The 26,555-nt window shown below is 46.0% G+C and overlaps 26 non-coding genes across 26 annotated transcripts; all 26 read right to left on the bottom strand.

The window, feature by feature from the left end:
• Positions 1-313: 313 nt before the first annotated feature.
• LOC149271794 (signal recognition particle RNA) lies at positions 314-601 on the bottom strand. The gene has a single exon (XR_016279695.1).
• A 780-nt stretch (positions 602-1,381) lies between these two features.
• Positions 1,382-1,680, bottom strand: LOC149271793 (signal recognition particle RNA). The gene has a single exon (XR_016279663.1).
• Positions 1,681-2,407: 727 nt separating this feature from the next.
• On the bottom strand, positions 2,408-2,706 carry LOC149271792 (signal recognition particle RNA). The gene has a single exon (XR_016279676.1).
• Positions 2,707-3,485: 779 nt separating this feature from the next.
• LOC149271791 (signal recognition particle RNA) lies at positions 3,486-3,784 on the bottom strand. Its single transcript, XR_016279690.1, has one exon.
• Positions 3,785-4,323: 539 nt separating this feature from the next.
• Positions 4,324-4,622, bottom strand: LOC149271790 (signal recognition particle RNA). Its single transcript, XR_016279661.1, has one exon.
• A 758-nt stretch (positions 4,623-5,380) lies between these two features.
• Positions 5,381-5,679, bottom strand: LOC149271789 (signal recognition particle RNA). Its single transcript, XR_016279662.1, has one exon.
• A 729-nt stretch (positions 5,680-6,408) lies between these two features.
• LOC149271788 (signal recognition particle RNA) lies at positions 6,409-6,707 on the bottom strand. The gene has a single exon (XR_016279677.1).
• A 778-nt stretch (positions 6,708-7,485) lies between these two features.
• LOC149271787 (signal recognition particle RNA) lies at positions 7,486-7,784 on the bottom strand. Its single transcript, XR_016279653.1, has one exon.
• Positions 7,785-8,512: 728 nt separating this feature from the next.
• Positions 8,513-8,811, bottom strand: LOC149271786 (signal recognition particle RNA). The gene has a single exon (XR_016279650.1).
• A 758-nt stretch (positions 8,812-9,569) lies between these two features.
• Positions 9,570-9,868, bottom strand: LOC149271785 (signal recognition particle RNA). Its single transcript, XR_016279665.1, has one exon.
• Positions 9,869-10,597: 729 nt separating this feature from the next.
• On the bottom strand, positions 10,598-10,896 carry LOC149271784 (signal recognition particle RNA). The gene has a single exon (XR_016279682.1).
• A 779-nt stretch (positions 10,897-11,675) lies between these two features.
• On the bottom strand, positions 11,676-11,974 carry LOC149271783 (signal recognition particle RNA). Its single transcript, XR_016279652.1, has one exon.
• Positions 11,975-12,702: 728 nt separating this feature from the next.
• On the bottom strand, positions 12,703-13,001 carry LOC149271782 (signal recognition particle RNA). Its single transcript, XR_016279659.1, has one exon.
• A 728-nt stretch (positions 13,002-13,729) lies between these two features.
• On the bottom strand, positions 13,730-14,028 carry LOC149271781 (signal recognition particle RNA). The gene has a single exon (XR_016279684.1).
• A 779-nt stretch (positions 14,029-14,807) lies between these two features.
• Positions 14,808-15,106, bottom strand: LOC149271780 (signal recognition particle RNA). Its single transcript, XR_016279689.1, has one exon.
• A 539-nt stretch (positions 15,107-15,645) lies between these two features.
• Positions 15,646-15,944, bottom strand: LOC149271779 (signal recognition particle RNA). The gene has a single exon (XR_016279674.1).
• Positions 15,945-16,723: 779 nt separating this feature from the next.
• LOC149271778 (signal recognition particle RNA) lies at positions 16,724-17,022 on the bottom strand. The gene has a single exon (XR_016279657.1).
• A 780-nt stretch (positions 17,023-17,802) lies between these two features.
• LOC149271777 (signal recognition particle RNA) lies at positions 17,803-18,101 on the bottom strand. Its single transcript, XR_016279680.1, has one exon.
• A 727-nt stretch (positions 18,102-18,828) lies between these two features.
• LOC149271776 (signal recognition particle RNA) lies at positions 18,829-19,127 on the bottom strand. The gene has a single exon (XR_016279671.1).
• A 779-nt stretch (positions 19,128-19,906) lies between these two features.
• Positions 19,907-20,205, bottom strand: LOC149271775 (signal recognition particle RNA). Its single transcript, XR_016279688.1, has one exon.
• A 539-nt stretch (positions 20,206-20,744) lies between these two features.
• LOC149271774 (signal recognition particle RNA) lies at positions 20,745-21,043 on the bottom strand. Its single transcript, XR_016279673.1, has one exon.
• Positions 21,044-21,770: 727 nt separating this feature from the next.
• On the bottom strand, positions 21,771-22,069 carry LOC149271773 (signal recognition particle RNA). The gene has a single exon (XR_016279669.1).
• Positions 22,070-22,848: 779 nt separating this feature from the next.
• LOC149271772 (signal recognition particle RNA) lies at positions 22,849-23,147 on the bottom strand. Its single transcript, XR_016279687.1, has one exon.
• A 539-nt stretch (positions 23,148-23,686) lies between these two features.
• LOC149271771 (signal recognition particle RNA) lies at positions 23,687-23,985 on the bottom strand. Its single transcript, XR_016279672.1, has one exon.
• A 727-nt stretch (positions 23,986-24,712) lies between these two features.
• On the bottom strand, positions 24,713-25,011 carry LOC149271770 (signal recognition particle RNA). Its single transcript, XR_016279668.1, has one exon.
• Positions 25,012-25,790: 779 nt separating this feature from the next.
• On the bottom strand, positions 25,791-26,089 carry LOC149271769 (signal recognition particle RNA). The gene has a single exon (XR_016279686.1).
• Positions 26,090-26,555: the final 466 nt, after the last annotated feature.

The raw sequence follows: 26,555 nt of genomic DNA, 5'->3' as shown, positions 1-26,555 counted from the left end.
CCTCAAACAACATGTCTGTGCCATCCTTGCAAACCAAGAGCTTGTCAGTTCCCGCAAACAGCCTGTCTGTGCCATCCTTGCCACCAAACAGCTTGTCTGTGCAATCTTTGTTGCTGGGGAGCTACTTGTGATCTAAACCTTGAGTTTCTTCTCTAAGATGGCAAGTCTCCCTTTTCCATTCTTAAAAAGAAAGGGATGAAGGAAGGCCTGAAAGACACAGACATTTTATACATTGAAACTAGCTGAACATATTTGTGTTTCGGTTCAAAAATACTTTAGCGCAAATAGATTGGTTTGCTTTGGAGATGTTGTAAAAAGGATATGTCTCACTGTATCGCCCAGGCTGTTCTACACTGGCTACTCACAGGCGTGATCCCACTACTGATTGGCATGGGGGTTTTGACCTGCTCCGTTTCCGACCTGGGCCGGTTCACCCCTCCTTGGAGCAACCTGGTGAGCCTGAGCTCCCCCAAGCTCACCATATTTAGTGCGGACACCCGATCGACACAGCTCAGGGTAGACCAGAACCCCTGGACTCAAGTGATCCGACAGCCTCAGCCTCCCAGTGGCAGGATTACAGGTACGCGCCACCGCACCCGGCGAGGACCAGCCCCTGCACAGTTATAGTAGAGGGCTGTTAGCTGTGACGTCACATACCAATAATAAGAATGTGCGCCACTGAGTGGTGGATTGTGGCATATGACTTAACTGCGGAAAAATGCTGTTAGAATTAGTTAATGCGTGCTTTATATATTAATAGAATAATCCCTATAGAATGAAAAGGACTCTTATAAGTTGCTGTATCGTTTGTATAGTTTGTAAACATTTAATTTGATGGTGCAGTAAAATATCTCAGAAACCATCTACTCAGCTTGTGTCTGTGGTGTCTCATTTTCATATTAACCTTTTCCAGCTAAATCTGTAGTATCAAATGCTCAGTTTCTCAGTGTATTCATTGTCCCAAAGCGCTTGCCTGTGCTGTCTCTGCCCCAAACATTGTGTATGTGCCCTCAGACAGCGTGCCTGTGCCAACTTTGCAACCAAACAGCCTGCCTGTGCCATCTTAGCCTCAAACAACATGTCTCTGCCATCCTTGCAAACCAAGAGCTTGTCAGTTCCTGCAAACAGCCTGTCTGTGCCATCCTTGCCACCAAACAGCTTGTGTGTGCAATCTTTGTTGCTGGGGAGCTACTTGTGATCTAAACCTTGAGTTTCTTCTCTAAGATGGCAAGTCTCCCTTTTCCATTCTTAAAAAGAAAGGGATGAAGGAAGGCCTGAAAGACACAGACATTTTATACATTGAAACTAGCTGAACATATTTGTGTTTCGGTTCAAAAATACTTTAGCGCAAATAGATTGGTTTGCTTTGGAGATGTTGTTAAAAAGGATATGTCTCACTGTATTGCCCAGGCTGTTGTACACCAGCTATTCACAGGCGCGATCCCACTACTGATTGGCACGGGGGTTTTGACCTGCTCCGTTTCCGACCTGGGCCGGTTCGCCCCTCCTTGGAGCAACCTGGTGGGCCTGAGCTCCCCCAGGCTCACCATATTGATACCGAACTTAGTGCGGACACCCGATCGACACAGCTCAGGGTAGACCAGAACCCCTGGACTCAAGTGATCCGACAGCCTCAGCCGCCCAGTTGCAGGATTACAGGCACGCGCCACCGCACCCAGCTAGTAGCAGGCTCTGTACAGTGATTGTAGAGGGCTGTTAGCTGTGACGTCACATACCAATAAGAGGATGTGCGCCACCGTGTGGTGGATTGTGGCATATGACTTAACTGCGGAAAAATGCTGTTCGAATTAGTTAATGCGTGCTTTATATATTAATAGAATAATCCCTATAGAATGAAAAGGACTCTTATAAGTTGCCGTATCGTTTGTATAGTTTGTAAACATTTCATTTGATGGTGAAGTAAAATATCTCAGAAACCATCTACTCAGCTTGTGTTTGTGGTGTCTCATTTTCATATTAAACTTTTCCAGCTAAATCTGTAGTATCAAATGCTCAGTTTCTCAGTGTATTCATTGTCCCAAAGCGCTTGCCTGTGCTGTCTCTGCCCCAAACAGTGTGTATGTGCCCTCAGACAGCGTGCCTGTGCCAACTTTGCAACCAAACAGCCTGCCTGTGCCATCTCAGCCTCAAACAGCCTGTCTGTGCCATCCTTGCCACCAAACAGCTTGTCTGTGCAATCTTTGTTGCTGGGGAGCTACTTGTGATCTAAACCTTGAGTTTCTTCTCTAAGATGGCAAGTCTCCCTTTTCGATTCTTAAAAAGAAAGGAATGAAGGAAGGCCTGAAAGACACAGACATTTTATACATTGAAACTAGCTGAACATATTTGTGTTTCGGTTCAAAAATACTTTAGCGCAAATAGATTGGTTTGCTTTGGAGATGTTGTAAAAAGGATATGTCTCACTGTATCGCCCAGGCTGTTCTACACTGGCTATTCACAGGCACGATCCCACTACTGATTGGCATGGGGGTTTTGACCTGCTCCGTTTCCGACCTGGGCTGGTTCACCCCTCCTTAGAGCAACCTGGTGAGCCAGAGCTCCCCCAAGCTCACCATATTGATACTGAACTTAGTGCGGACACCTGATTGACACAGCTCAGGGTAGACCAGAACCCCTGGACTCAAGCGATCCAACAGCCTCAACCTCCCAGTTGCAGGATTACAGGCACACGCCACCGCACCCGGCGAGGACCAGCCCCTGCACAGTTATAGTAGAGGGCTGTTAGCTGTGACGTCACATACCAATAATAGGAATGTGCGCCACTGAGTGGTGGATTGTGGCATATGACTTAACTGCGGAAAAATGCTGTTAGAATTAGTTAATGCGTGCTTTATATATTAATAGAATAATCCCTATAGAATGAAAAGGACTCTTATAAATTGCTGTATCGTTTGTATAGTTTGTAAACATTTCATTTGATGGTGCAGTAAAATATCTCAGAAACCATCTACTCAGCTTGTGTCTGTGGTGTCTCATTTTCATATTAACCTTTTCCAGCTAAATCTGTAGTATCAAATGCTTAGTTTCTCAGTGTATTCATTGTCCCAAAGCGCTTGCCTGTGCTGTCTCTGCCCCAAACATTGTGTATGTGCCCTCAGACAGCGTGCCTGTGCCAACTTTGCAACCAAACAGCCTGCCTGTGCCATCTTAGCCTCAAACAACATGTCTCTGCCATCCTTGCAAACCAAGAGCTTGTCAGTTCCCGCAAACAGCCTGTCTGTGCCATCCTTGCCACCAAACAGCTTGTCTGTGCAATCTTTGTTGCTGGGGAGCTACTTGTGATCTAAACCTTGAGTTTCTTCTCTAAGATGGCAAGTCTCCCTTTTCCATTCTTAAAAAGAAAGGGATGAAGGAAGGCCTGAAAGACACAGACATTTTATACATTGAAACTAGCTGAACATATTTGTGTTTCGGTTCAAAAATACTTTAGTGCAAATAGATTGGTTTGCTTTGGAGATGTTGTAAAAATGATATGTCTCACTGTATCGCCCAGGCTGTTCTACACTGGCTGTTCAGAGGTGCAATCCCACTACTGATTGGCATGAGGGTTTTGGCCTGCTCTGTTTCTGACCTGGGCTGGTTCACCCCTCCTTAGAGCAACCTGGTGAGCCTGAGCTCCCCCAAGCTCACCATACTGATACCAAACTTAGTGCGGACACCCGATTGACACAGCTCAGGGTAGACCAGAACCTCTGGACTCAAGTGATCCGACAGCCTCAGCCTCCCAGTGGCAGGATTACAGGCACGCGCCACCGCACCCGGCGACGACCAGGCCCTGCACAGTTATAGTAGAGGACATTTCATTTGATGGTGAAGTAAAATATCTCAGAAACCATCTACTCAGCTTGTGTCTGTGGTGTCTCATTTTCATATTAACCTTTTCCAGCTAAATCTGTAGTATCAAATGCTCAGTTTCTCAGTGTATTCATTGTCCCAAAGCGCTTGCCTGTGCTGTCTCTGCCCCAAACAGTGTGTATGTGCCCTCAGACAGCGTGCCTGTGCCAACTTTGCAACCAAACAGCCTGCCTGTGCCATCTCAGCCTCAAACAGCCTGTCTGTGCCATCCTTGGCACCAAACAGCTTGTCTGTGCAATCTTTGTTGCTGTGGAGCTACTTGTGATCTAAACCTTGAGTTTCTTCTCTAAGATGGCAAGTCTCCCTTTTCCATTCTTAAAAAGAAAGGGATGAAGGAAGGCCTGAAAGACACAGACATTTTATACATTGAAACTAGCTGAACATATTTGTGTTTCGGTTCAAAAATACTTTAGCGCAAATAGATTGGTTTGCTTTGGAGATGTTGTAAAAAGGATATGTCTCACTGTATCGCCCAGGCTGTTCTACACTGGCTACTCACAGGCGTGATCCCACTACTGATTGGCATGGGGGTTTTGACCTGCTCCGTTTCCGACCTGGGCTGGTTCACCCCTCCTTAGAGCAACCTGGTGAGCCTGAGCTCCCCCAAGCTCACCATATTGATACCGAATTTAGTGCGGACACCCGATCGACACAGCTCAGGGTAGACCAAAACCCCTGGACTCAAGTGATCCGAAAGCCTCAGCCTCCCAGTGGCAGGATTACAGGCACGCGCCACCGCACCCGGCGAGGACCAGCCCCTGCACAGTTATAGTAGAGGGCTGTTAGCTGTGACGTCACATACCAACAAGAGGAATGTGCGCCACTGAGTGGTGGATTGTGGCATATGACTTAACTGCGGAAAAATGCTGTTAGAATTAGTTAATGCGTGCTTTATATATTAATAGAATAATCCCTATAGAATGAAAAGGACTCTTATAAGTTGCTGTATCGTTTGTATAGTTTGTAAACATTTCATTTGATGGTGCAGTAAAATATCTCAGAAACCATCTACTCAGCTTGTGTCTGTGGTGTCTCATTTTCATATTAACCTTTTCCAGCTAAATCTGTAGTATCAAATGCTTAGTTTCTCAGTGTATTCATTGTCCCAAAGCGCTTGCCTGTGCTGTCTCTGCCCCAAACAGCGTGCCTGTGCCAACTTTGCAACCAAACAGCCTGCCTGTGCCATCTTAGCCTCAAACAACATGTCTGTGCCATCCTTGCAAACCAAGAGCTTGTCAGTTCCCGCAAACAGCCTGTCTGTGCCATCCTTGCCACCAAACAGCTTGTCTGTGCAATCTTTGTTGCTGGGGAGCTACTTGTGATCTAAACCTTGAGTTTCTTCTCTAAGATGGCAAGTCTCCCTTTTCCATTCTTAAAAAGAAAGGGATGAAGGAAAGCCTGAAAGACACAGACATTTTATACATTGAAACTAGCTGAACATATTTGTGTTTCGGTTCAAAAATACTTTAGTGCAAATAGATTGGTTTGCTTTGGAGATGTTGTAAAAAGGGTATGTCTCACTGTATCGCCCAGGCTGTTCTACACTGGCTATTCACAGGAACGATCCCACTACTGATTGGCATGGGGGTTTTGACCTGCTCCGTTTCTGACCTGGGCCGGTTCACCTCTCCTTAGAGCAACCTGGTGAGCCTGAGCTCCCCCAAGCTCACCATATTGATACTGAACTTAGTGCGGGCACCCGATCGACACAGCTCAGGGTAGACCAGAACCCCTGGGCTCAAGTGATCCGACAGCCTCAGCCTCCCAGTAGCAGGATTACAGGTACGCGCCACCGCACCCGGCAAGGACCAGCCCCTGCACAGTTATAGTAGAGAGCTGTTAGCTGTGACGTCACATACCAATAATAGGAATGTGCGCCACTGAGTGGTGGATTGTGGCATATGACTTAACTGCGGAAAAATGCTGTTCGAATTAGTTAATGCGTGCTTTATATATTAATAGAATAATCCCTATAGAATGAAAAGGACTCTTATAAGTTGCCGTATCGTTTGTATAGTTTGTAAACATTTCATTTGATGGTGAAGTAAAATATCTCAGAAACCATTTACTCAGCTTGTGTTTGTGGTGTCTCATTTTCATATTAAACTTTTCCAGCTAAATCTGTAGTATCAAATGCTCAGTTTCTCAGTGTATTCATTGTCCCAAAGCGCTTGCCTGTGCTGTCTCTGCCCCAAACAGTGTGTATGTGCCCTCAGACAGCGTGCCTGTGCCAACTTTGCAACCAAACAGCCTGCCTGTGCCATCTCAGCCTCAAACAGCCTGTCTGTGCCATCCTTGCCACCAAACAGCTTGTCTGTGCAATCTTTGTTGCTGGGGAGCTACTTGTGATCTAAACCTTGAGTTTCTTCTCTAAGATGGCAAGTCTCCCTTTTCGATTCTTAAAAAGAAAGGAATGAAGGAAGGCCTGAAAGACACAGACATTTTATACATTGAAACTAGCTGAGCATATTTGTGTTTCGGTTCAAAAATACTTTAGCGCAAATAGATTGGTTTGCTTTGGAGATGTTGTAAAAAAGGATATGTCTCACTGTATTGCCCAGGCTGTTCTACACTGGCTATTCACAGGTGTGATCCAACTACTGATTGGCATGGGGGTTTTGACCTGCTCCGTTTCCGACCTGGGCTGGTTCACCCCTCCTTAGAGCAACCTGGTGAGCCAGAGCTCTCCCAAGCTCACCATATTGATACTGAACTTAGTGCGGACACCTGATTGACACAGCTCAGGGTAGACCAGAACCCCTGGACTCAAGCGATCCAACAGCCTCAACCTCCCAGTTGCAGGATTACAGGCACGCGCCACCGCACCCGGCGAGGACCAGCCCCTGCACAGTTATAGTAGAGGGCTGTTAGCTGTGACGTCACATACCAATAATAGGAATGTGCGCCACTGAGTGGTGGATTGTGGCATATGACTTAACTGCGGAAAAATGCTGTTAGAATTAGTTAATGCGTGCTTTATATATTAATAGAATAATCCCTATAGAATGAAAAGGACTCTTATAAGTTGCTGTATCGTTTGTATAGTTTGTAAACATTTCATTTGATGGTGCAGTAAAATATCTCAGAAACCATCTACTCAGCTTGTGTCTGTGGTGTCTCATTTTCATATTAACCTTTTCCAGCTAAATCTGTAGTATCAAATGCTTAGTTTCTCAGTGTATTCATTGTCCCAAAGCGCTTGCCTGTGCTGTCTCTGCCCCAAACATTGTGTATGCCCCTCAGACAGCGTGCCTGTGCCAACTTTGCAACCAAACAGCCTGCCTGTGCCATCTTAGCCTCAAACAACATGTCTCTGCCATCCTGGCAAACCAAGAGCTTGTCAGTTCCCGCAAACAGCCTGTCTGTGCCATCCTTGGCACCAAACAGCTTGTCTGTGCAATCTTTGTTGCTGGGGAGCTACTTGTGATCTAAACCTTGAGTTTCTTCTCTAAGATGGCAAGTCTCCCTTTTCCATTCTTAAAAAGAAAGGGATGAAGGAAGGCCTGAAAGACACAGACATTTTATACATTGAAACTAGCTGAACATATTTGTGTTTCGGTTCAAAAATACTTTAGCGCAAATAGATTGGTTTGCTTTGGAGATGTTGTAAAAAGGATATGTCTCACTGTATCGCCCAGGCTGTTCTACACTGGCTATTCACAGGCACGATCCCACTACTGATTGGCATGGGGGTTTTGACCTGCTCCGTTTCCGACCTGGGCCGGTTCACCCCTCCTTAGAGAAACCTGGTGAGCCTGAGCTCCCCCAAGCTCACCATATTGACACCGAACTTAGTGCGGGCACCTGATTGACATAGCTCAGGGTAGACCAAAACCCCTGGACTCAAGTGATCCGACAGCCTCAGCCTCCCAGTGGCAGGATTACAGGCACGCGCCACCGCACCCGGCGAGGACCAGGCCCTGCACAGTTATAGTAGAGGGCTGTTAGCTGTGACGTCACATACCAATAATAGGAATGTGCGCCACTGAGTGGTGGATTGTGGCATATGACTTAACTGCGGAAAAATGCTGTTAGAATTAGTTAATGCGTGCTTTATATATTAATAGAATAATCCCTATAGAATGAAAAGGACTCTTATAACTTGCCGTATCGTTTGTATAGTTTGTAAACATTTCATTTGATGGTGAAGTAAAATATCTCAGAAACCATCTACTCAGCTTGTGTCTGTGGTGTCTCATTTTCATATTAACCTTTTCCAGCTAAATCTGTAGTATCAAATGCTCAGTTTCTCAGTGTATTCATTGTCCCAAAGCGCTTGCCTGTGCTGTCTCTGCCCCAAACAGTGTGTATGTGCCCTCAGACAGCGTGCCTGTGCCAACTTTGCAACCAAACAGCCTGCCTGTGCCATCTCAGCCTCAAACAGCCTGTCTGTGCCATCCTTGGCACCAAACAGCTTGTCTGTGCAATCTTTGTTGCTGTGGAGCTACTTGTGATCTAAACCTTGAGTTTCTTCTCTAAGATGGCAAGTCTCCCTTTTCCATTCTTAAAAAGAAAGGGATGAAGGAAGGCCTGAAAGACACAGACATTTTATACATTGAAACTAGCTGAACATATTTGTGTTTCGGTTCAAAAATACTTTAGCGCAAATAGATTGGTTTGCTTTGGAGATGTTGTAAAAAGGATATGTCTCACTGTATCGCCCAGGCTGTTCTACACTGGCTACTCACAGGCGTGATCCCACTACTGATTGGCATGGGGGTTTTGACCTGCTCCGTTTCCGACCTGGGCCGGTTCACCCCTCCTTAGAGCAACCTGGTGAGCCTGAGCTCCCCCAAGCTCACCATATTGATACCGAATTTAGTGCGGACACCCGATCGACACAGCTCAGGGTAGACCAAAACCCCTGGACTCAAGTGATCCGAAAGCCTCAGCCTCCCAGTGGCAGGATTACAGGCACGCGCCACCGCACCCGGCGAGGACCAGCCCCTGCACAGTTATAGTAGAGGGCTGTTAGCTGTGACGTCACATACCAACAAGAGGAATGTGCGCCACTGAGTGGTGGATTGTGGCATATGACTTAACTGCGGAAAAATGCTGTTAGAATTAGTTAATGCGTGCTTTATATATTAATAGAATAATCCCTATAGAATGAAAAGGACTCTTATAAGTTGCTGTATCGTTTGTATAGTTTGTAAACATTTCATTTGATGGTGCAGTAAAATATCTCAGAAACCATCTACTCAGCTTGTGTCTGTGGTGTCTCATTTTCATATTAACCTTTTCCAGCTAAATCTGTAGTATCAAATGCTTAGTTTCTCAGTGTATTCATTGTCCCAAAGCGCTTGCCTGTGCTGTCTCTGCCCCAAACAGCGTGCCTGTGCCAACTTTGCAACCAAACAGCCTGCCTGTGCCATCTTAGCCTCAAACAACATGTCTGTGCCATCCTTGCAAACCAAGAGCTTGTCAGTTCCCGCAAACAGCCTGTCTGTGCCATCCTTGCCACCAAACAGCTTGTCTGTGCAATCTTTGTTGCTGGGGAGCTACTTGTGATCTAAACCTTGAGTTTCTTCTCTAAGATGGCAAGTCTCCCTTTTCCATTCTTAAAAAGAAAGGGATGAAGGAAAGCCTGAAAGACACAGACATTTTATACATTGAAACTAGCTGAACATATTTGTGTTTCGGTTCAAAAATACTTTAGTGCAAATAGATTGGTTTGCTTTGGAGATGTTGTAAAAAGGGTATGTCTCACTGTATCGCCCAGGCTGTTCTACACTGGCTATTCACAGGAACGATCCCACTACTGATTGGCATGGGGGTTTTGACCTGCTCCGTTTCTGACCTGGGCCGGTTCACCTCTCCTTAGAGCAACCTGGTGAGCCTGAGCTCCCCCAAGCTCACCATATTGATACTGAACTTAGTGCAGGCACCCGATCGACACAGCTCAGGGTAGACCAGAACCCCTGGGCTCAAGTGATCCGACAGCCTCAGCCTCCCAGTAGCAGGATTACAGGTACGCGCCACCGCACCCGGCAAGGACCAGCCCCTGCACAGTTATAGTAGAGAGCTGTTAGCTGTGACGTCACATACCAATAATAGGAATGTGCGCCACTGAGTGGTGGATTGTGGCATATGACTTAACTGCGGAAAAATGCTGTTCGAATTAGTTAATGCGTGCTTTATATATTAATAGAATAATCCCTATAGAATGAAAAGGACTCTTATAAGTTGCCGTATCGTTTGTATAGTTTGTAAACATTTCATTTGATGGTGAAGTAAAATATCTCAGAAACCATTTACTCAGCTTGTGTTTGTGGTGTCTCATTTTCATATTAAACTTTTCCAGCTAAATCTGTAGTATCAAATGCTCAGTTTCTCAGTGTATTCATTGTCCCAAAGCGCTTGCCTGTGCTGTCTCTGCCCCAAACAGTGTGTATGTGCCCTCAGACAGCGTGCCTGTGCCAACTTTGCAACCAAACAGCCTGCCTGTGCCATCTCAGCCTCAAACAGCCTGTCTGTGCCATCCTTGCCACCAAACAGCTTGTCTGTGCAATCTTTGTTGCTGGGGAGCTACTTGTGATCTAAACCTTGAGTTTCTTCTCTAAGATGGCAAGTCTCCCTTTTCGATTCTTAAAAAGAAAGGAATGAAGGAAGGCCTGAAAGACACAGACATTTTATACATTGAAACTAGCTGAGCATATTTGTGTTTCGGTTCAAAAATACTTTAGCGCAAATAGATTGGTTTGCTTTGGAGATGTTGTAAAAAAGGATATGTCTCACTGTATTGCCCAGGCTGTTCTACACTGGCTATTCACAGGTGTGATCCAACTACTGATTGGCATGGGGGTTTTGACCTGCTCCGTTTCCGACCTGGGCTGGTTCACCCCTCCTTAGAGCAACCTGGTGAGCCAGAGCTCTCCCAAGCTCACCATATTGATACTGAACTTAGTGCAGACACCTGATTGACACAGCTCAGGGTAGACCAGAACCCCTGGACTCAAGCGATCCAACAGCCTCAACCTCCCAGTTGCAGGATTACAGGCACGCGCCACCGCACCCGGCGAGGACCAGCCCCTGCACAGTTATAGTAGAGGGCTGTTAGCTGTGACGTCACATACCAATAATAGGAATGTGCGCCACTGAGTGGTGGATTGTGGCATATGACTTAACTGCGGAAAAATGCTGTTAGAATTAGTTAATGCGTGCTTTATATATTAATAGAATAATCCCTATAGAATGAAAAGGACTCTTATAAGTTGCTGTATCGTTTGTATAGTTTGTAAACATTTCATTTGATGGTGCAGTAAAATATCTCAGAAACCATCTACTCAGCTTGTGTCTGTGGTGTCTCATTTTCATATTAACCTTTTCCAGCTAAATCTGTAGTATCAAATGCTTAGTTTCTCAGTGTATTCATTGTCCCAAAGCGCTTGCCTGTGCTGTCTCTGCCCCAAACATTGTGTATGTGCCCTCAGACAGCGTGCCTGTGCCAACTTTGCAACCAAACAGCCTGCCTGTGCCATCTTAGCCTCAAACAACATGTCTCTGCCATCCTGGCAAACCAAGAGCTTGTCAGTTCCCGCAAACAGCCTGTCTGTGCCATCCTTGGCACCAAACAGCTTGTCTGTGCAATCTTTGTTGCTGGGGAGCTACTTGTGATCTAAACCTTGAGTTTCTTCTCTAAGATGGCAAGTCTCCCTTTTCCATTCTTAAAAAGAAAGGGATGAAGGAAGGCCTGAAAGACACAGACATTTTATACATTGAAACTAGCTGAACATATTTGTGTTTCGGTTCAAAAATACTTTAGCGCAAATAGATTGGTTTGCTTTGGAGATGTTGTAAAAAGGATATGTCTCACTGTATCGCCCAGGCTGTTCTACACTGGCTATTCACAGGCACGATCCCACTACTGATTGGCATGGGGGTTTTGACCTGCTCCGTTTCCGACCTGGGCCGGTTCACCCCTCCTTAGAGAAACCTGGTGAGCCTGAGCTCCCCCAAGCTCACCATATTGACACCGAACTTAGTGCGGGCACCTGATTGACATAGCTCAGGGTAGACCAAAACCCCTGGACTCAAGTGATCCGACAGCCTCAGCCTCCCAGTGGCAGGATTACAGGCACGCGCCACCGCACCCGGCGAGGACCAGGCCCTGCACAGTTATAGTAGAGGGCTGTTAGCTGTGACGTCACATACCAATAATAGGAATGTGCGCCACTGAGTGGTGGATTGTGGCATATGACTTAACTGCGGAAAAATGCTGTTAGAATTAGTTAATGCGTGCTTTATATATTAATAGAATAATCCCTATAGAATGAAAAGGACTCTTATAACTTGCCGTATCGTTTGTATAGTTTGTAAACATTTCATTTGATGGTGAAGTAAAATATCTCAGAAACCATCTACTCAGCTTGTGTTTGTGGTGTCTCATTTTCATATTAACCTTTTCCAGCTAAATCTGTAGTATCAAATGCTCAGTTTCTCAGTGTATTCATTGTCCCAAAGTGCTTGCCTGTGCTGTCTCTGCCCCAAACAGTGTGTATGTGCCCTCAGACAGCGTGCCTGTGCCAACTTTGCAACCAAACAGCCTGCCTGTGCCATCTCAGCCTCAAATAGCCTGTCTGTGCCATCCTTGGCACCAAACAGCTTGTCTGTGCAATCTTTGTTGCTGGGGAGCTACTTGTGATCTAAACCTTGAGTTTCTTCTCTAAGATGGCAAGTCTCCCTTTTCCATTCTTAAAAAGAAAGGGATGAAGGAAGGCCTGAAAGACACAGACATTTTATACATTGAAACTAGCTGAACATATTTGTGTTTCGGTTCAAAAATACTTTAGCGCAAATAGATTGGTTTGCTTTGGAGATGTTGTAAAAAGGATATGTCTCACTGTATCGCCCAGGCTGTTCTACACTGGCTACTCACAGGCGTGATCCCACTACTGATTGGCATGGGGGTTTTGACCTGCTCCGTTTCCGACCTGGGCCGGTTCACCCCTCCTTGGAGCAACCTGGTGAGCCTGAGCTCCCCCAAGCTCACCATATTGATACCGAATTTAGTGCGGACACCCGATCGACACAGCTCAGGGTAGACCAGAACCCCTGGACTCAAGTGATCCGACAGCCTCAGCCTCCCAGTGGCAGGATTACAGGTACGCGCCACCGCACCCGGCGAGGACCAGCCCCTGCACAGTTATAGTAGAGGGCTGTTAGCTGTGACGTCACATACCAATAATAAGAATGTGCGCCACTGAGTGGTGGATTGTGGCATATGACTTAACTGCGGAAAAATGCTGTTAGAATTAGTTAATGCGTGCTTTATATATTAATAGAATAATCCCTATAGAATGAAAAGGACTCTTATAAGTTGCTGTATCGTTTGTATAGTTTGTAAACATTTAATTTGATGGTGCAGTAAAATATCTCAGAAACCATCTACTCAGCTTGTGTCTGTGGTGTCTCATTTTCATATTAACCTTTTCCAGCTAAATCTGTAGTATCACATGCTCAGTTTCTCAGTGTATTCATTGTCCCAAAGCGCTTGCCTGTGCTGTCTCTGCCCCAAACATTGTGTATGTGCCCTCAGACAGCGTGCCTGTGCCAACTTTGCAACCAAACAGCCTGCCTGTGCCATCTCAGCCTCAAACAGCCTGTCTGTGCCATCCTTGCCACCAAACAGCTTGTCTGTGCAATCTTTGTTGCTGGGGAGCTACTTGTGATCTAAACCTTGAGTTTCTTCTCTAAGATGGCAAGTCTCCCTTTTCGATTCTTAAAAAGAAAGGAATGAAGGAAGGCCTGAAAGACACAGACATTTTATACATTGAAACTAGCTGAACATATTTGTGTTTCGGTTCAAAAATACTTTAGCGCAAATAGATTGGTTTGCTTTGGAGATGTTGTAAAAAGGATATGTCTCACTGTATCGCCCAAGCTGTTCTACACTGGCTATTCACAGGCACGATCCCACTACTGATTGGCATGGGGGTTTTGACCTGCTCTGTTTCCGACCTGGGCCGGTTCACCCCTCCTTAGAGCAACCTGGTGAGCCAGAGCTCCCCCAAGCTCACCATATTGATACTGAACTTAGTGCGGACACCTGATTGACACAGCTCAGGGTAGACCAGAACCCCTGGACTCAAGCGATCCAACAGCCTCAACCTCCCAGTTGCAAGATTACAGGCACACGCCACCGCACCCGGCGAGGACCAGCCCCTGCACAGTTATAGTAGAGGGCTGTTAGCTGTGACGTCACATACCAATAATAGGAATGTGCGCCACTGAGTGGTGGATTGTGGCATATGACTTAACTGCGGAAAAATGCTGTTAGAATTAGTTAATGCGTGCTTTATATATTAATAGAATAATCCCTATAGAATGAAAAGGACTCTTATAAATTGCTGTATCGTTTGTATAGTTTGTAAACATTTCATTTGATGGTGCAGTAAAATATCTCAGAAACCATCTACTCAGCTTGTGTCTGTGGTGTCTCATTTTCATATTAACCTTTTCCAGCTAAATCTGTAGTATCAAATGCTTAGTTTCTCAGTGTATTCATTGTCCCAAAGCGCTTGCCTGTGCTGTCTCTGCCCCAAACATTGTGTATGTGCCCTCAGACAGCGTGCCTGTGCCAACTTTGCAACCAAACAGCCTGCCTGTGCCATCTTAGCCTCAAACAACATGTCTCTGCCATCCTTGCAAACCAAGAGCTTGTCAGTTCCCGCAAACAGCCTGTCTGTGCCATCCTTGCCACCAAACAGCTTGTCTGTGCAATCTTTGTTGCTGGGGAGCTACTTGTGATCTAAACCTTGAGTTTCTTCTCTAAGATGGCAAGTCTCCCTTTTCCATTCTTAAAAAGAAAGGGATGAAGGAAGGCCTGAAAGACACAGACATTTTATACATTGAAACTAGCTGAACATATTTGTGTTTCGGTTCAAAAATACTTTAGTGCAAATAGATTGGTTTGCTTTGGAGATGTTGTAAAAATGATATGTCTCACTGTATCGCCCAGGCTGTTCTACACTGGCTGTTCAGAGGTGCAATCCCACTACTGATTGGCATGAGGGTTTTGGCCTGCTCTGTTTCTGACCTGGGCTGGTTCACCCCTCCTTAGAGCAACCTGGTGAGCCTGAGCTCCCCCAAGCTCACCATACTGATACCAAACTTAGTGCGGACACCCGATTGACACAGCTCAGGGTAGACCAGAACCTCTGGACTCAAGTGATCCGACAGCCTCAGCCTCCCAGTGGCAGGATTACAGGCACGCGCCACCGCACCCGGCGACGACCAGGCCCTGCACAGTTATAGTAGAGGACATTTCATTTGATGGTGAAGTAAAATATCTCAGAAACCATCTACTCAGCTTGTGTCTGTGGTGTCTCATTTTCATATTAACCTTTTCCAGCTAAATCTGTAGTATCAAATGCTCAGTTTCTCAGTGTATTCATTGTCCCAAAGCGCTTGCCTGTGCTGTCTCTGCCCCAAACAGTGTGTATGTGCCCTCAGACAGCGTGCCTGTGCCAACTTTGCAACCAAACAGCCTGCCTGTGCCATCTCAGCCTCAAACAGCCTGTCTGTGCCATCCTTGGCACCAAACAGCTTGTCTGTGCAATCTTTGTTGCTGTGGAGCTACTTGTGATCTAAACCTTGAGTTTCTTCTCTAAGATGGCAAGTCTCCCTTTTCCATTCTTAAAAAGAAAGGGATGAAGGAAGGCCTGAAAGACACAGACATTTTATACATTGAAACTAGCTGAACATATTTGTGTTTCGGTTCAAAAATACTTTAGCGCAAATAGATTGGTTTGCTTTGGAGATGTTGTAAAAAGGATATGTCTCACTGTATCGCCCAGGCTGTTCTACACTGGCTACTCACAGGCGTGATCCCACTACTGATTGGCATGGGGGTTTTGACCTGCTCCGTTTCCGACCTGGGCCGGTTCACCCCTCCTTAGAGCAACCTGGTGAGCCTGAGCTCACCCAAGCTCACCATATTGATACCGAATTTAGTGCGGACACCCGATCGACACAGCTCAGGGTAGACGAAAACCCCTGGACTCAAGTGATCCGACAGCCTCAGCCTCCCAGTGGCAGGATTACAGGCACGCGCCACCGCACCCGGCGAGGACCAGCCCCTGCACAGTTATAGTAGAGGGCTGTTAGCTGTGACGTCACATACCAACAAGAGGAATGTGCGCCACTGAGTGGTGGATTGTGGCATATGACTTAACTGCGGAAAAATGCTGTTAGAATTAGTTAATGCGTGCTTTATATATTAATAGAATAATCCCTATAGAATGAAAAGGACTCTTATAAGTTGCTGTATCGTTTGTATAGTTTGTAAACATTTCATTTGATGGTGCAGTAAAATATCTCAGAAACCATCTACTCAGCTTGTGTCTGTGGTGTCTCATTTTCATATTAACCTTTTCCAGCTAAATCTGTAGTATCAAATGCTTAGTTTCTCAGTGTATTCATTGTCCCAAAGCGCTTGCCTGTGCTGTCTCTGCCCCAAACATTGTGTATGTGCCCTCAGACAGCGTGCCTGTGCCAACTTTGCAACCAAACAGCCTGCCTGTGCCATCTTAGCCTCAAACAACATGTCTCTGCCATCCTGGCAAACCAAGAGCTTGTCAGTTCCCGCAAACAGCCTGTCTGTGCCATCCTTGGCACCAAACAGCTTGTCTGTGCAATCTTTGTTGCTGGGGAGCTACTTGTGATCTAAACCTTGAGTTTCTTCTCTAAGATGGCAAGTCTCCCTTTTCCATTCTTAAAAAGAAAGGGATGAAGGAAGGCCTGAAAGACACAGACATTTTATACATTGAAACTAGCTGAACATATTTGTGTTTCGGTTCAAAAATACTTTAGCGCAAATAGATTGGTTTGCTTTGGAGATGTTGTAAAAAGGATATGTCTCACTGTATCGCCCAGGCTGTTCTACACTGGCTACTCACAGGCGTGATCCCACTACTGATTGGCATGGGGGTTTTGACCTGCTCTGTTTCCGACCTGGGCCGGTTCACCCCTCCTTGGAGCAACCTGGTGAGCCTGAGCTCCCCCAAGCTCACCATATCGATACCGAATTTAGTGCGGACACCCGATCGACACAGCTCAGGGTAGACCAGAACCCCTGGACTCAAGTGATCCGACAGCCTCAGCCTCCCAGTGGCAGGATTACAGGTACGCGCCACCGCACCCGGCGAGGACCAGCCCCTGCACAGTTATAGTAGAGGGCTGTTAGCTGTGACGTCACATACCAATAATAAGAATGTGCGCCACTGAGTGGTGGATTGTGGCATATGACTTAACTGCGGAAAAATGCTGTTAGAATTAGTTAATGCGTGCTTTATATATTAATAGAATAATCCCTATAGAATGAAAAGGACTCTTATAAGTTGCTGTATCGTTTGTATAGTTTGTAAACATTTAATTTGATGGTGCAGTAAAATATCTCAGAAACCATCTACTCAGCTTGTGTCTGTGGTGTCTCATTTTCATATTAACCTTTTCCAGCTAAATCTGTAGTATCAAATGCTCAGTTTCTCAGTGTATTCATTGTCCCAAAGCGCTTGCCTGTGCTGTCTCTGCCCCAAACATTGTGTATGTGCCCTCAGACAGCGTGCCTGTGCCAACTTTGCAACCAAACAGCCTGCCTGTGCCATCTTAGCCTCAAACAACATGTCTCTGCCATCCTTGCAAACCAAGAGCTTGTCAGTTCCCGCAAACAGCCTGTCTGTGCCATCCTTGCCACCAAACAGCTTGTGTGTGCAATCTTTGTTGCTGGGGAGCTACTTGTGATCTAAACCTTGAGTTTCTTCTCTAAGATGGCAAGTCTCCCTTTTCCATTCTTAAAAAGAAAGGGATGAAGGAAGGCCTGAAAGACACAGACATTTTATACATTGAAACTAGCTGAACATATTTGTGTTTCGGTTCAAAAATACTTTAGCGCAAATAGATTGGTTTGCTTTGGAGATGTTGTTAAAAAGGATACGTCTCACTGTATTGCCCAGGCTGTTGTACACCAGCTATTCACAGGCGCGATCCCACTACTGATTGGCACGGGGGTTTTGACCTGCTCCGTTTCCGACCTGGGCCGGTTTGCCCCTCCTTGGAGCAACCTGGTGGGCCTGAGCTCCCCCAGGCTCACCATATTGATACCAAACTTAGTGCGGACACCCGATCGACACAGCTCAGGGTAGACCAGAACCTCTGGACTCAAGTGATCCGACAGCCTCAGCCGCCCAGTTGCAGGATTACAGGCACGCGCCACCGCACCCAGCTAGTAGCAGGCTCTGTACAGTGATTGTAGAGGGCTGTTAGCTGTGACGTCACATACCAATAAGAGGATGTGCGCCACCGTGTGGTGGATTGTGGCATATGACTTAACTGCGGAAAAATGCTGTTCGAATTAGTTAATGCGTGCTTTATATATTAATAGAATAATCCCTATAGAATGAAAAGGACTCTTATAAGTTGCCGTATCGTTTGTATAGTTTGTAAACATTTCATTTGATGGTGAAGTAAAATATCTCAGAAACCATCTACTCAGCTTGTGTTTGTGGTGTCTCATTTTCATATTAAACTTTTCCAGCTAAATCTGTAGTATCAAATGCTCAGTTTCTCAGTGTATTCATTGTCCCAAAGCGCTTGCCTGTGCTGTCTCTGCCCCAAACAGTGTGTATGTGCCCTCAGACAGCGTGCCTGTGCCAACTTTGCAACCAAACAGCCTGCCTGTGCCATCTCAGCCTCAAACAGCCTGTCTGTGCCATCCTTGCCACCAAACAGCTTGTCTGTGCAATCTTTGTTGCTGGGGAGCTACTTGTGATCTAAACCTTGAGTTTCTTCTCTAAGATGGCAAGTCTCCCTTTTCGATTCTTAAAAAGAAAGGAATGAAGGAAGGCCTGAAAGACACAGACATTTTATACATTGAAACTAGCTGAACATATTTGTGTTTCGGTTCAAAAATACTTTAGCGCAAATAGATTGGTTTGCTTTGGAGATGTTGTAAAAAGGATATGTCTTACTGTATCGCCCAGGCTGTTCTACACTGGCTATTCACAGGCACGATCCCACTACTGATTGGCATGGGGGTTTTGACCTGCTCCGTTTCCGACCTGGGCCGGTTCACCCCTCCTTAGAGCAACCTGGTGAGCCAGAGCTCCCCCAAGCTCACCATATTGATACTGAACTTAGTGCGGACACCTGATTGACACAGCTCAGGGTAGACCAGAACCCCTGGACTCAAGCGATCCAACAGCCTCAACCTCCCAGTTGCAGGATTACAGGCACACGCCACCGCACCCGGCGAGGACCAGCCCCTGCACAGTTATAGTAGAGGGCTGTTAGCTGTGACGTCACATACCAATAATAGGAATGTGCGCCACTGAGTGGTGGATTGTGGCATATGACTTAACTGCGGAAAAATGCTGTTAGAATTAGTTAATGCGTGCTTTATATATTAATAGAATAATCCCTATAGAATGAAAAGGACTCTTATAAATTGCTGTATCGTTTGTATAGTTTGTAAACATTTCATTTGATGGTGCAGTAAAATATCTCAGAAACCATCTACTCAGCTTGTGTCTGTGGTGTCTCATTTTCATATTAACCTTTTCCAGCTAAATCTGTAGTATCAAATGCTTAGTTTCTCAGTGTATTCATTGTCCCAAAGCGCTTGCCTGTGCTGTCTCTGCCCCAAACATTGTGTATGTGCCCTCAGACAGCGTGCCTGTGCCAACTTTGCAACCAAACAGCCTGCCTGTGCCATCTTAGCCTCAAACAACATGTCTCTGCCATCCTTGCAAACCAAGAGCTTGTCAGTTCCCGCAAACAGCCTGTCTGTGCCATCCTTGCCACCAAACAGCTTGTCTGTGCAATCTTTGTTGCTGGGGAGCTACTTGTGATCTAAACCTTGAGTTTCTTCTCTAAGATGGCAAGTCTCCCTTTTCCATTCTTAAAAAGAAAGGGATGAAGGAAGGCCTGAAAGACACAGACATTTTATACATTGAAACTAGCTGAACATATTTGTGTTTCGGTTCAAAAATACTTTAGTGCAAATAGATTGGTTTGCTTTGGAGATGTTGTAAAAATGATATGTCTCACTGTATCGCCCAGGCTGTTCTACACTGGCTGTTCAGAGGTGCAATCCCACTACTGATTGGCATGAGGGTTTTGGCCTGCTCTGTTTCTGACCTGGGCTGGTTCACCCCTCCTTAGAGCAACCTGGTGAGCCTGAGCTCCCCCAAGCTCACCATACTGATACCAAACTTAGTGCGGACACCCGATTGACACAGCTCAGGGTAGACCAGAACCTCTGGACTCAAGTGATCCGACAGCCTCAGCCTCCCAGTGGCAGGATTACAGGCACGCGCCACCGCACCCGGCGACGACCAGGCCCTGCACAGTTATAGTAGAGGACATTTCATTTGATGGTGAAGTAAAATATCTCAGAAACCATCTACTCAGCTTGTGTCTGTGGTGTCTCATTTTCATATTAACCTTTTCCAGCTAAATCTGTAGTATCAAATGCTCAGTTTCTCAGTGTATTCATTGTCCCAAAGCGCTTGCCTGTGCTGTCTCTGCCCCAAACAGTGTGTATGTGCCCTCAGACAGCGTGCCTGTGCCAACTTTGCAACCAAACAGCCTGCCTGTGCCATCTCAGCCTCAAACAGCCTGTCTGTGCCATCCTTGGCACCAAACAGCTTGTCTGTGCAATCTTTGTTGCTGTGGAGCTACTTGTGATCTAAACCTTGAGTTTCTTCTCTAAGATGGCAAGTCTCCCTTTTCCATTCTTAAAAAGAAAGGGATGAAGGAAGGCCTTAAAGACACAGACATTTTATACATTGAAACTAGCTGAACATATTTGTGTTTCGGTTCAAAAATACTTTAGCGCAAATAGATTGGTTTGCTTTGGAGATGTTGTAAAAAGGATATGTCTCACTGTATCGCCCAGGCTGTTCTACACTGGCTACTCACAGGCGTGATCCCACTACTGATTGGCATGGGGGTTTTGACCTGCTCCGTTTCCGACCTGGGCCGGTTTGCCCCTCCTTGGAGCAACCTGGTGGGCCTGAGCTCCCCCAGGCTCACCATATTGATACCAAACTTAGTGCGGACACCCGATCGACACAGCTCAGGGTAGACCAGAACCTCTGGACTCAAGTGATCCGACAGCCTCAGCCGCCCAGTTGCAGGATTACAGGCACGCGCCACCGCACCCAGCTAGTAGCAGGCTCTGTACAGTGATTGTAGAGGGCTGTTAGCTGTGACGTCACATACCAATAAGAGGATGTGCGCCACCGTGTGGTGGATTGTGGCATATGACTTAACTGCGGAAAAATGCTGTTCGAATTAGTTAATGCGTGCTTTATATATTAATAGAATAATCCCTATAGAATGAAAAGGACTCTTATAAGTTGCCGTATCGTTTGTATAGTTTGTAAACATTTCATTTGATGGTGAAGTAAAATATCTCAGAAACCATCTACTCAGCTTGTGTTTGTGGTGTCTCATTTTCATATTAAACTTTTCCAGCTAAATCTGTAGTATCAAATGCTCAGTTTCTCAGTGTATTCATTGTCCCAAAGCGCTTGCCTGTGCTGTCTCTGCCCCAAACAGTGTGTATGTGCCCTCAGACAGCGTGCCTGTGCCAACTTTGCAACCAAACAGCCTGCCTGTGCCATCTCAGCCTCAAACAGCCTGTCTGTGCCATCCTTGCCACCAAACAGCTTGTCTGTGCAATCTTTGTTGCTGGGGAGCTACTTGTGATCTAAACCTTGAGTTTCTTCTCTAAGATGGCAAGTCTCCCTTTTCGATTCTTAAAAAGAAAGGAATGAAGGAAGGCCTGAAAGACACAGACATTTTATACATTGAAACTAGCTGAACATATTTGTGTTTCGGTTCAAAAATACTTTAGCGCAAATAGATTGGTTTGCTTTGGAGATGTTGTAAAAAGGATATGTCTTACTGTATCGCCCAGGCTGTTCTACACTGGCTATTCACAGGCACGATCCCACTACTGATTGGCATGGGGGTTTTGACCTGCTCCGTTTCCGACCTGGGCCGGTTCACCCCTCCTTAGAGCAACCTGGTGAGCCAGAGCTCCCCCAAGCTCACCATATTGATACTGAACTTAGTGCGGACACCTGATTGACACAGCTCAGGGTAGACCAGAACCCCTGGACTCAAGCGATCCAACAGCCTCAACCTCCCAGTTGCAGGATTACAGGCACACGCCACCGCACCCGGCGAGGACCAGCCCCTGCACAGTTATAGTAGAGGGCTGTTAGCTGTGACGTCACATACCAATAATAGGAATGTGCGCCACTGAGTGGTGGATTGTGGCATATGACTTAACTGCGGAAAAATGCTGTTAGAATTAGTTAATGCGTGCTTTATATATTAATAGAATAATCCCTATAGAATGAAAAGGACTCTTATAAATTGCTGTATCGTTTGTATAGTTTGTAAACATTTCATTTGATGGTGCAGTAAAATATCTCAGAAACCATCTACTCAGCTTGTGTCTGTGGTGTCTCATTTTCATATTAACCTTTTCCAGCTAAATCTGTAGTATCAAATGCTTAGTTTCTCAGTGTATTCATTGTCCCAAAGCGCTTGCCTGTGCTGTCTCTGCCCCAAACATTGTGTATGTGCCCTCAGACAGCGTGCCTGTGCCAACTTTGCAACCAAACAGCCTGCCTGTGCCATCTTAGCCTCAAACAACATGTCTCTGCCATCCTTGCAAACCAAGAGCTTGTCAGTTCCCGCAAACAGCCTGTCTGTGCCATCCTTGCCACCAAACAGCTTGTCTGTGCAATCTTTGTTGCTGGGGAGCTACTTGTGATCTAAACCTTGAGTTTCTTCTCTAAGATGGCAAGTCTCCCTTTTCCATTCTTAAAAAGAAAGGGATGAAGGAAGGCCTGAAAGACACAGACATTTTATACATTGAAACTAGCTGAACATATTTGTGTTTCGGTTCAAAAATACTTTAGTGCAAATAGATTGGTTTGCTTTGGAGATGTTGTAAAAATGATATGTCTCACTGTATCGCCCAGGCTGTTCTACACTGGCTGTTCAGAGGTGCAATCCCACTACTGATTGGCATGAGGGTTTTGGCCTGCTCTGTTTCTGACCTGGGCTGGTTCACCCCTCCTTAGAGCAACCTGGTGAGCCTGAGCTCCCCCAAGCTCACCATACTGATACCAAACTTAGTGCGGACACCCGATTGACACAGCTCAGGGTAGACCAGAACCTCTGGACTCAAGTGATCCGACAGCCTCAGCCTCCCAGTGGCAGGATTACAGGCACGCGCCACCGCACCCGGCGACGACCAGGCCCTGCACAGTTATAGTAGAGGACATTTCATTTGATGGTGAAGTAAAATATCTCAGAAACCATCTACTCAGCTTGTGTCTGTGGTGTCTCATTTTCATATTAACCTTTTCCAGCTAAATCTGTAGTATCAAATGCTCAGTTTCTCAGTGTATTCATTGTCCCAAAGCGCTTGCCTGTGCTGTCTCTGCCCCAAACAGTGTGTATGTGCCCTCAGACAGCGTGCCTGTGCCAACTTTGCAACCAAACAGCCTGCCTGTGCCATCTCAGCCTCAAACAGCCTGTCTGTGCCATCCTTGGCACCAAACAGCTTGTCTGTGCAATCTTTGTTGCTGTGGAGCTACTTGTGATCTAAACCTTGAGTTTCTTCTCTAAGATGGCAAGTCTCCCTTTTCCATTCTTAAAAAGAAAGGGATGAAGGAAGGCCTGAAAGACACAGACATTTTATACATTGAAACTAGCTGAACATATTTGTGTTTCGGTTCAAAAATACTTTAGCGCAAATAGATTGGTTTGCTTTGGAGATGTTGTAAAAAGGATATGTCTCACTGTATCGCCCAGGCTGTTCTACACTGGCTACTCACAGGCGTGATCCCACTACTGATTGGCATGGGGGTTTTGACCTGCTCCGTTTCCGACCTGGGCCGGTTTGCCCCTCCTTGGAGCAACCTGGTGGGCCTGAGCTCCCCCAGGCTCACCATATTGATACCAAACTTAGTGCGGACACCCGATCGACACAGCTCAGGGTAGACCAGAACCTCTGGACTCAAGTGATCCGACAGCCTCAGCCGCCCAGTTGCAGGATTACAGGCACGCGCCACCGCACCCAGCTAGTAGCAGGCTCTGTACAGTGATTGTAGAGGGCTGTTAGCTGTGACGTCACATACCAATAAGAGGATGTGCGCCACCGTGTGGTGGATTGTGGCATATGACTTAACTGCGGAAAAATGCTGTTCGAATTAGTTAATGCGTGCTTTATATATTAATAGAATAATCCCTATAGAATGAAAAGGACTCTTATAAGTTGCCGTATCGTTTGTATAGTTTGTAAACATTTCATTTGATGGTGAAGTAAAATATCTCAGAAACCATCTACTCAGCTTGTGTTTGTGGTGTCTCATTTTCATATTAAACTTTTCCAGCTAAATCTGTAGTATCAAATGCTCAGTTTCTCAGTGTATTCATTGTCCCAAAGCGCTTGCCTGTGCTGTCTCTGCCCCAAACAGTGTGTATGTGCCCTCAGACAGCGTGCCTGTGCCAACTTTGCAACCAAACAGCCTGCCTGTGCCATCTCAGCCTCAAACAGCCTGTCTGTGCCATCCTTGCCACCAAACAGCTTGTCTGTGCAATCTTTGTTGCTGGGGAGCTACTTGTGATCTAAACCTTGAGTTTCTTCTCTAAGATGGCAAGTCTCCCTTTTCGATTCTTAAAAAGAAAGGAATGAAGGAAGGCCTGAAAGACACAGACATTTTATACATTGAAACTAGCTGAACATATTTGTGTTTCGGTTCAAAAATACTTTAGCGCAAATAGATTGGTTTGCTTTGGAGATGTTGTAAAAAGGATATGTCTTACTGTATCGCCCAGGCTGTTCTACACTGGCTATTCACAGGCACGATCCCACTACTGATTGGCATGGGGGTTTTGACCTGCTCCGTTTCCGACCTGGGCCGGTTCACCCCTCCTTAGAGCAACCTGGTGAGCCAGAGCTCCCCCAAGCTCACCATATTGATACTGAACTTAGTGCGGACACCTGATTGACACAGCTCAGGGTAGACCAGAACCCCTGGACTCAAGCGATCCAACAGCCTCAACCTCCCAGTTGCAGGATTACAGGCACACGCCACCGCACCCGGCGAGGACCAGCCCCTGCACAGTTATAGTAGAGGGCTGTTAGCTGTGACGTCACATACCAATAATAGGAATGTGCGCCACTGAGTGGTGGATTGTGGCATATGACTTAACTGCGGAAAAATGCTGTTAGAATTAGTTAATGCGTGCTTTATATATTAATAGAATAATCCCTATAGAATGAAAAGGACTCTTATAAATTGCTGTATCGTTTGTATAGTTTGTAAACATTTCATTTGATGGTGCAGTAAAATATCTCAGAAACCATCTACTCAGCTTGTGTCTGTGGTGTCTCATTTTCATATTAACCTTTTCCAGCTAAATCTGTAGTATCAAATGCTTAGTTTCTCAGTGTATTCATTGTCCCAAAGCGCTTGCCTGTGCTGTCTCTGCCCCAAACATTGTGTATGTGCCCTCAGACAGCGTGCCTGTGCCAACTTTGCAACCAAACAGCCTGCCTGTGCCATCTTAGCCTCAAACAACATGTCTCTGCCATCCTTGCAAACCAAGAGCTTGTCAGTTCCCGCAAACAGCCTGTCTGTGCCATCCTTGCCACCAAACAGCTTGTCTGTGCAATCTTTGTTGCTGGGGAGCTACTTGTGATCTAAACCTTGAGTTTCTTCTCTAAGATGGCAAGTCTCCCTTTTCCATTCTTAAAAAGAAAGGGATGAAGGAAGGCCTGAAAGACACAGACATTTTATACATTGAAACTAGCTGAACATATTTGTGTTTCGGTTCAAAAATACTTTAGTGCAAATAGATTGGTTTGCTTTGGAGATGTTGTAAAAATGATATGTCTCACTGTATCGCCCAGGCTGTTCTACACTGGCTGTTCAGAGGTGCAATCCCACTACTGATTGGCATGAGGGTTTTGGCCTGCTCTGTTTCTGACCTGGGCTGGTTCACCCCTCCTTAGAGCAACCTGGTGAGCCTGAGCTCCCCCAAGCTCACCATACTGATACCAAACTTAGTGCGGACACCCGATTGACACAGCTCAGGGTAGACCAGAACCTCTGGACTCAAGTGATCCGACAGCCTCAGCCTCCCAGTGGCAGGATTACAGGCACGCGCCACCGCACCCGGCGACGACCAGGCCCTGCACAGTTATAGTAGAGGACATTTCATTTGATGGTGAAGTAAAATATCTCAGAAACCATCTACTCAGCTTGTGTCTGTGGTGTCTCATTTTCATATTAACCTTTTCCAGCTAAATCTGTAGTATCAAATGCTCAGTTTCTCAGTGTATTCATTGTCCCAAAGCGCTTGCCTGTGCTGTCTCTGCCCCAAACAGTGTGTATGTGCCCTCAGACAGCGTGCCTGTGCCAACTTTGCAACCAAACAGCCTGCCTGTGCCATCTCAGCCTCAAACAGCCTGTCTGTGCCATCCTTGGCACCAAACAGCTTGTCTGTGCAATCTTTGTTGCTGTGGAGCTACTTGTGATCTAAACCTTGAGTTTCTTCTCTAAGATGGCAAGTCTCCCTTTTCCATTCTTAAAAAGAAAGGGATGAAGGAAGGCCTGAAAGACACAGACATTTTATACATTGAAACT

Source organism: Sceloporus occidentalis, unplaced genomic scaffold, assembly GCF_023333645.1.
Source record: "Sceloporus occidentalis isolate IW3139 unplaced genomic scaffold, rSceOcc1.0.p SCAF_460, whole genome shotgun sequence".
NCBI lineage: Eukaryota > Metazoa > Chordata > Lepidosauria > Squamata > Phrynosomatidae > Sceloporus > Sceloporus occidentalis.
Note: the sequence above shows the minus strand (reverse complement) of the source record. Positions and strands in the feature narration are given on the sequence as shown.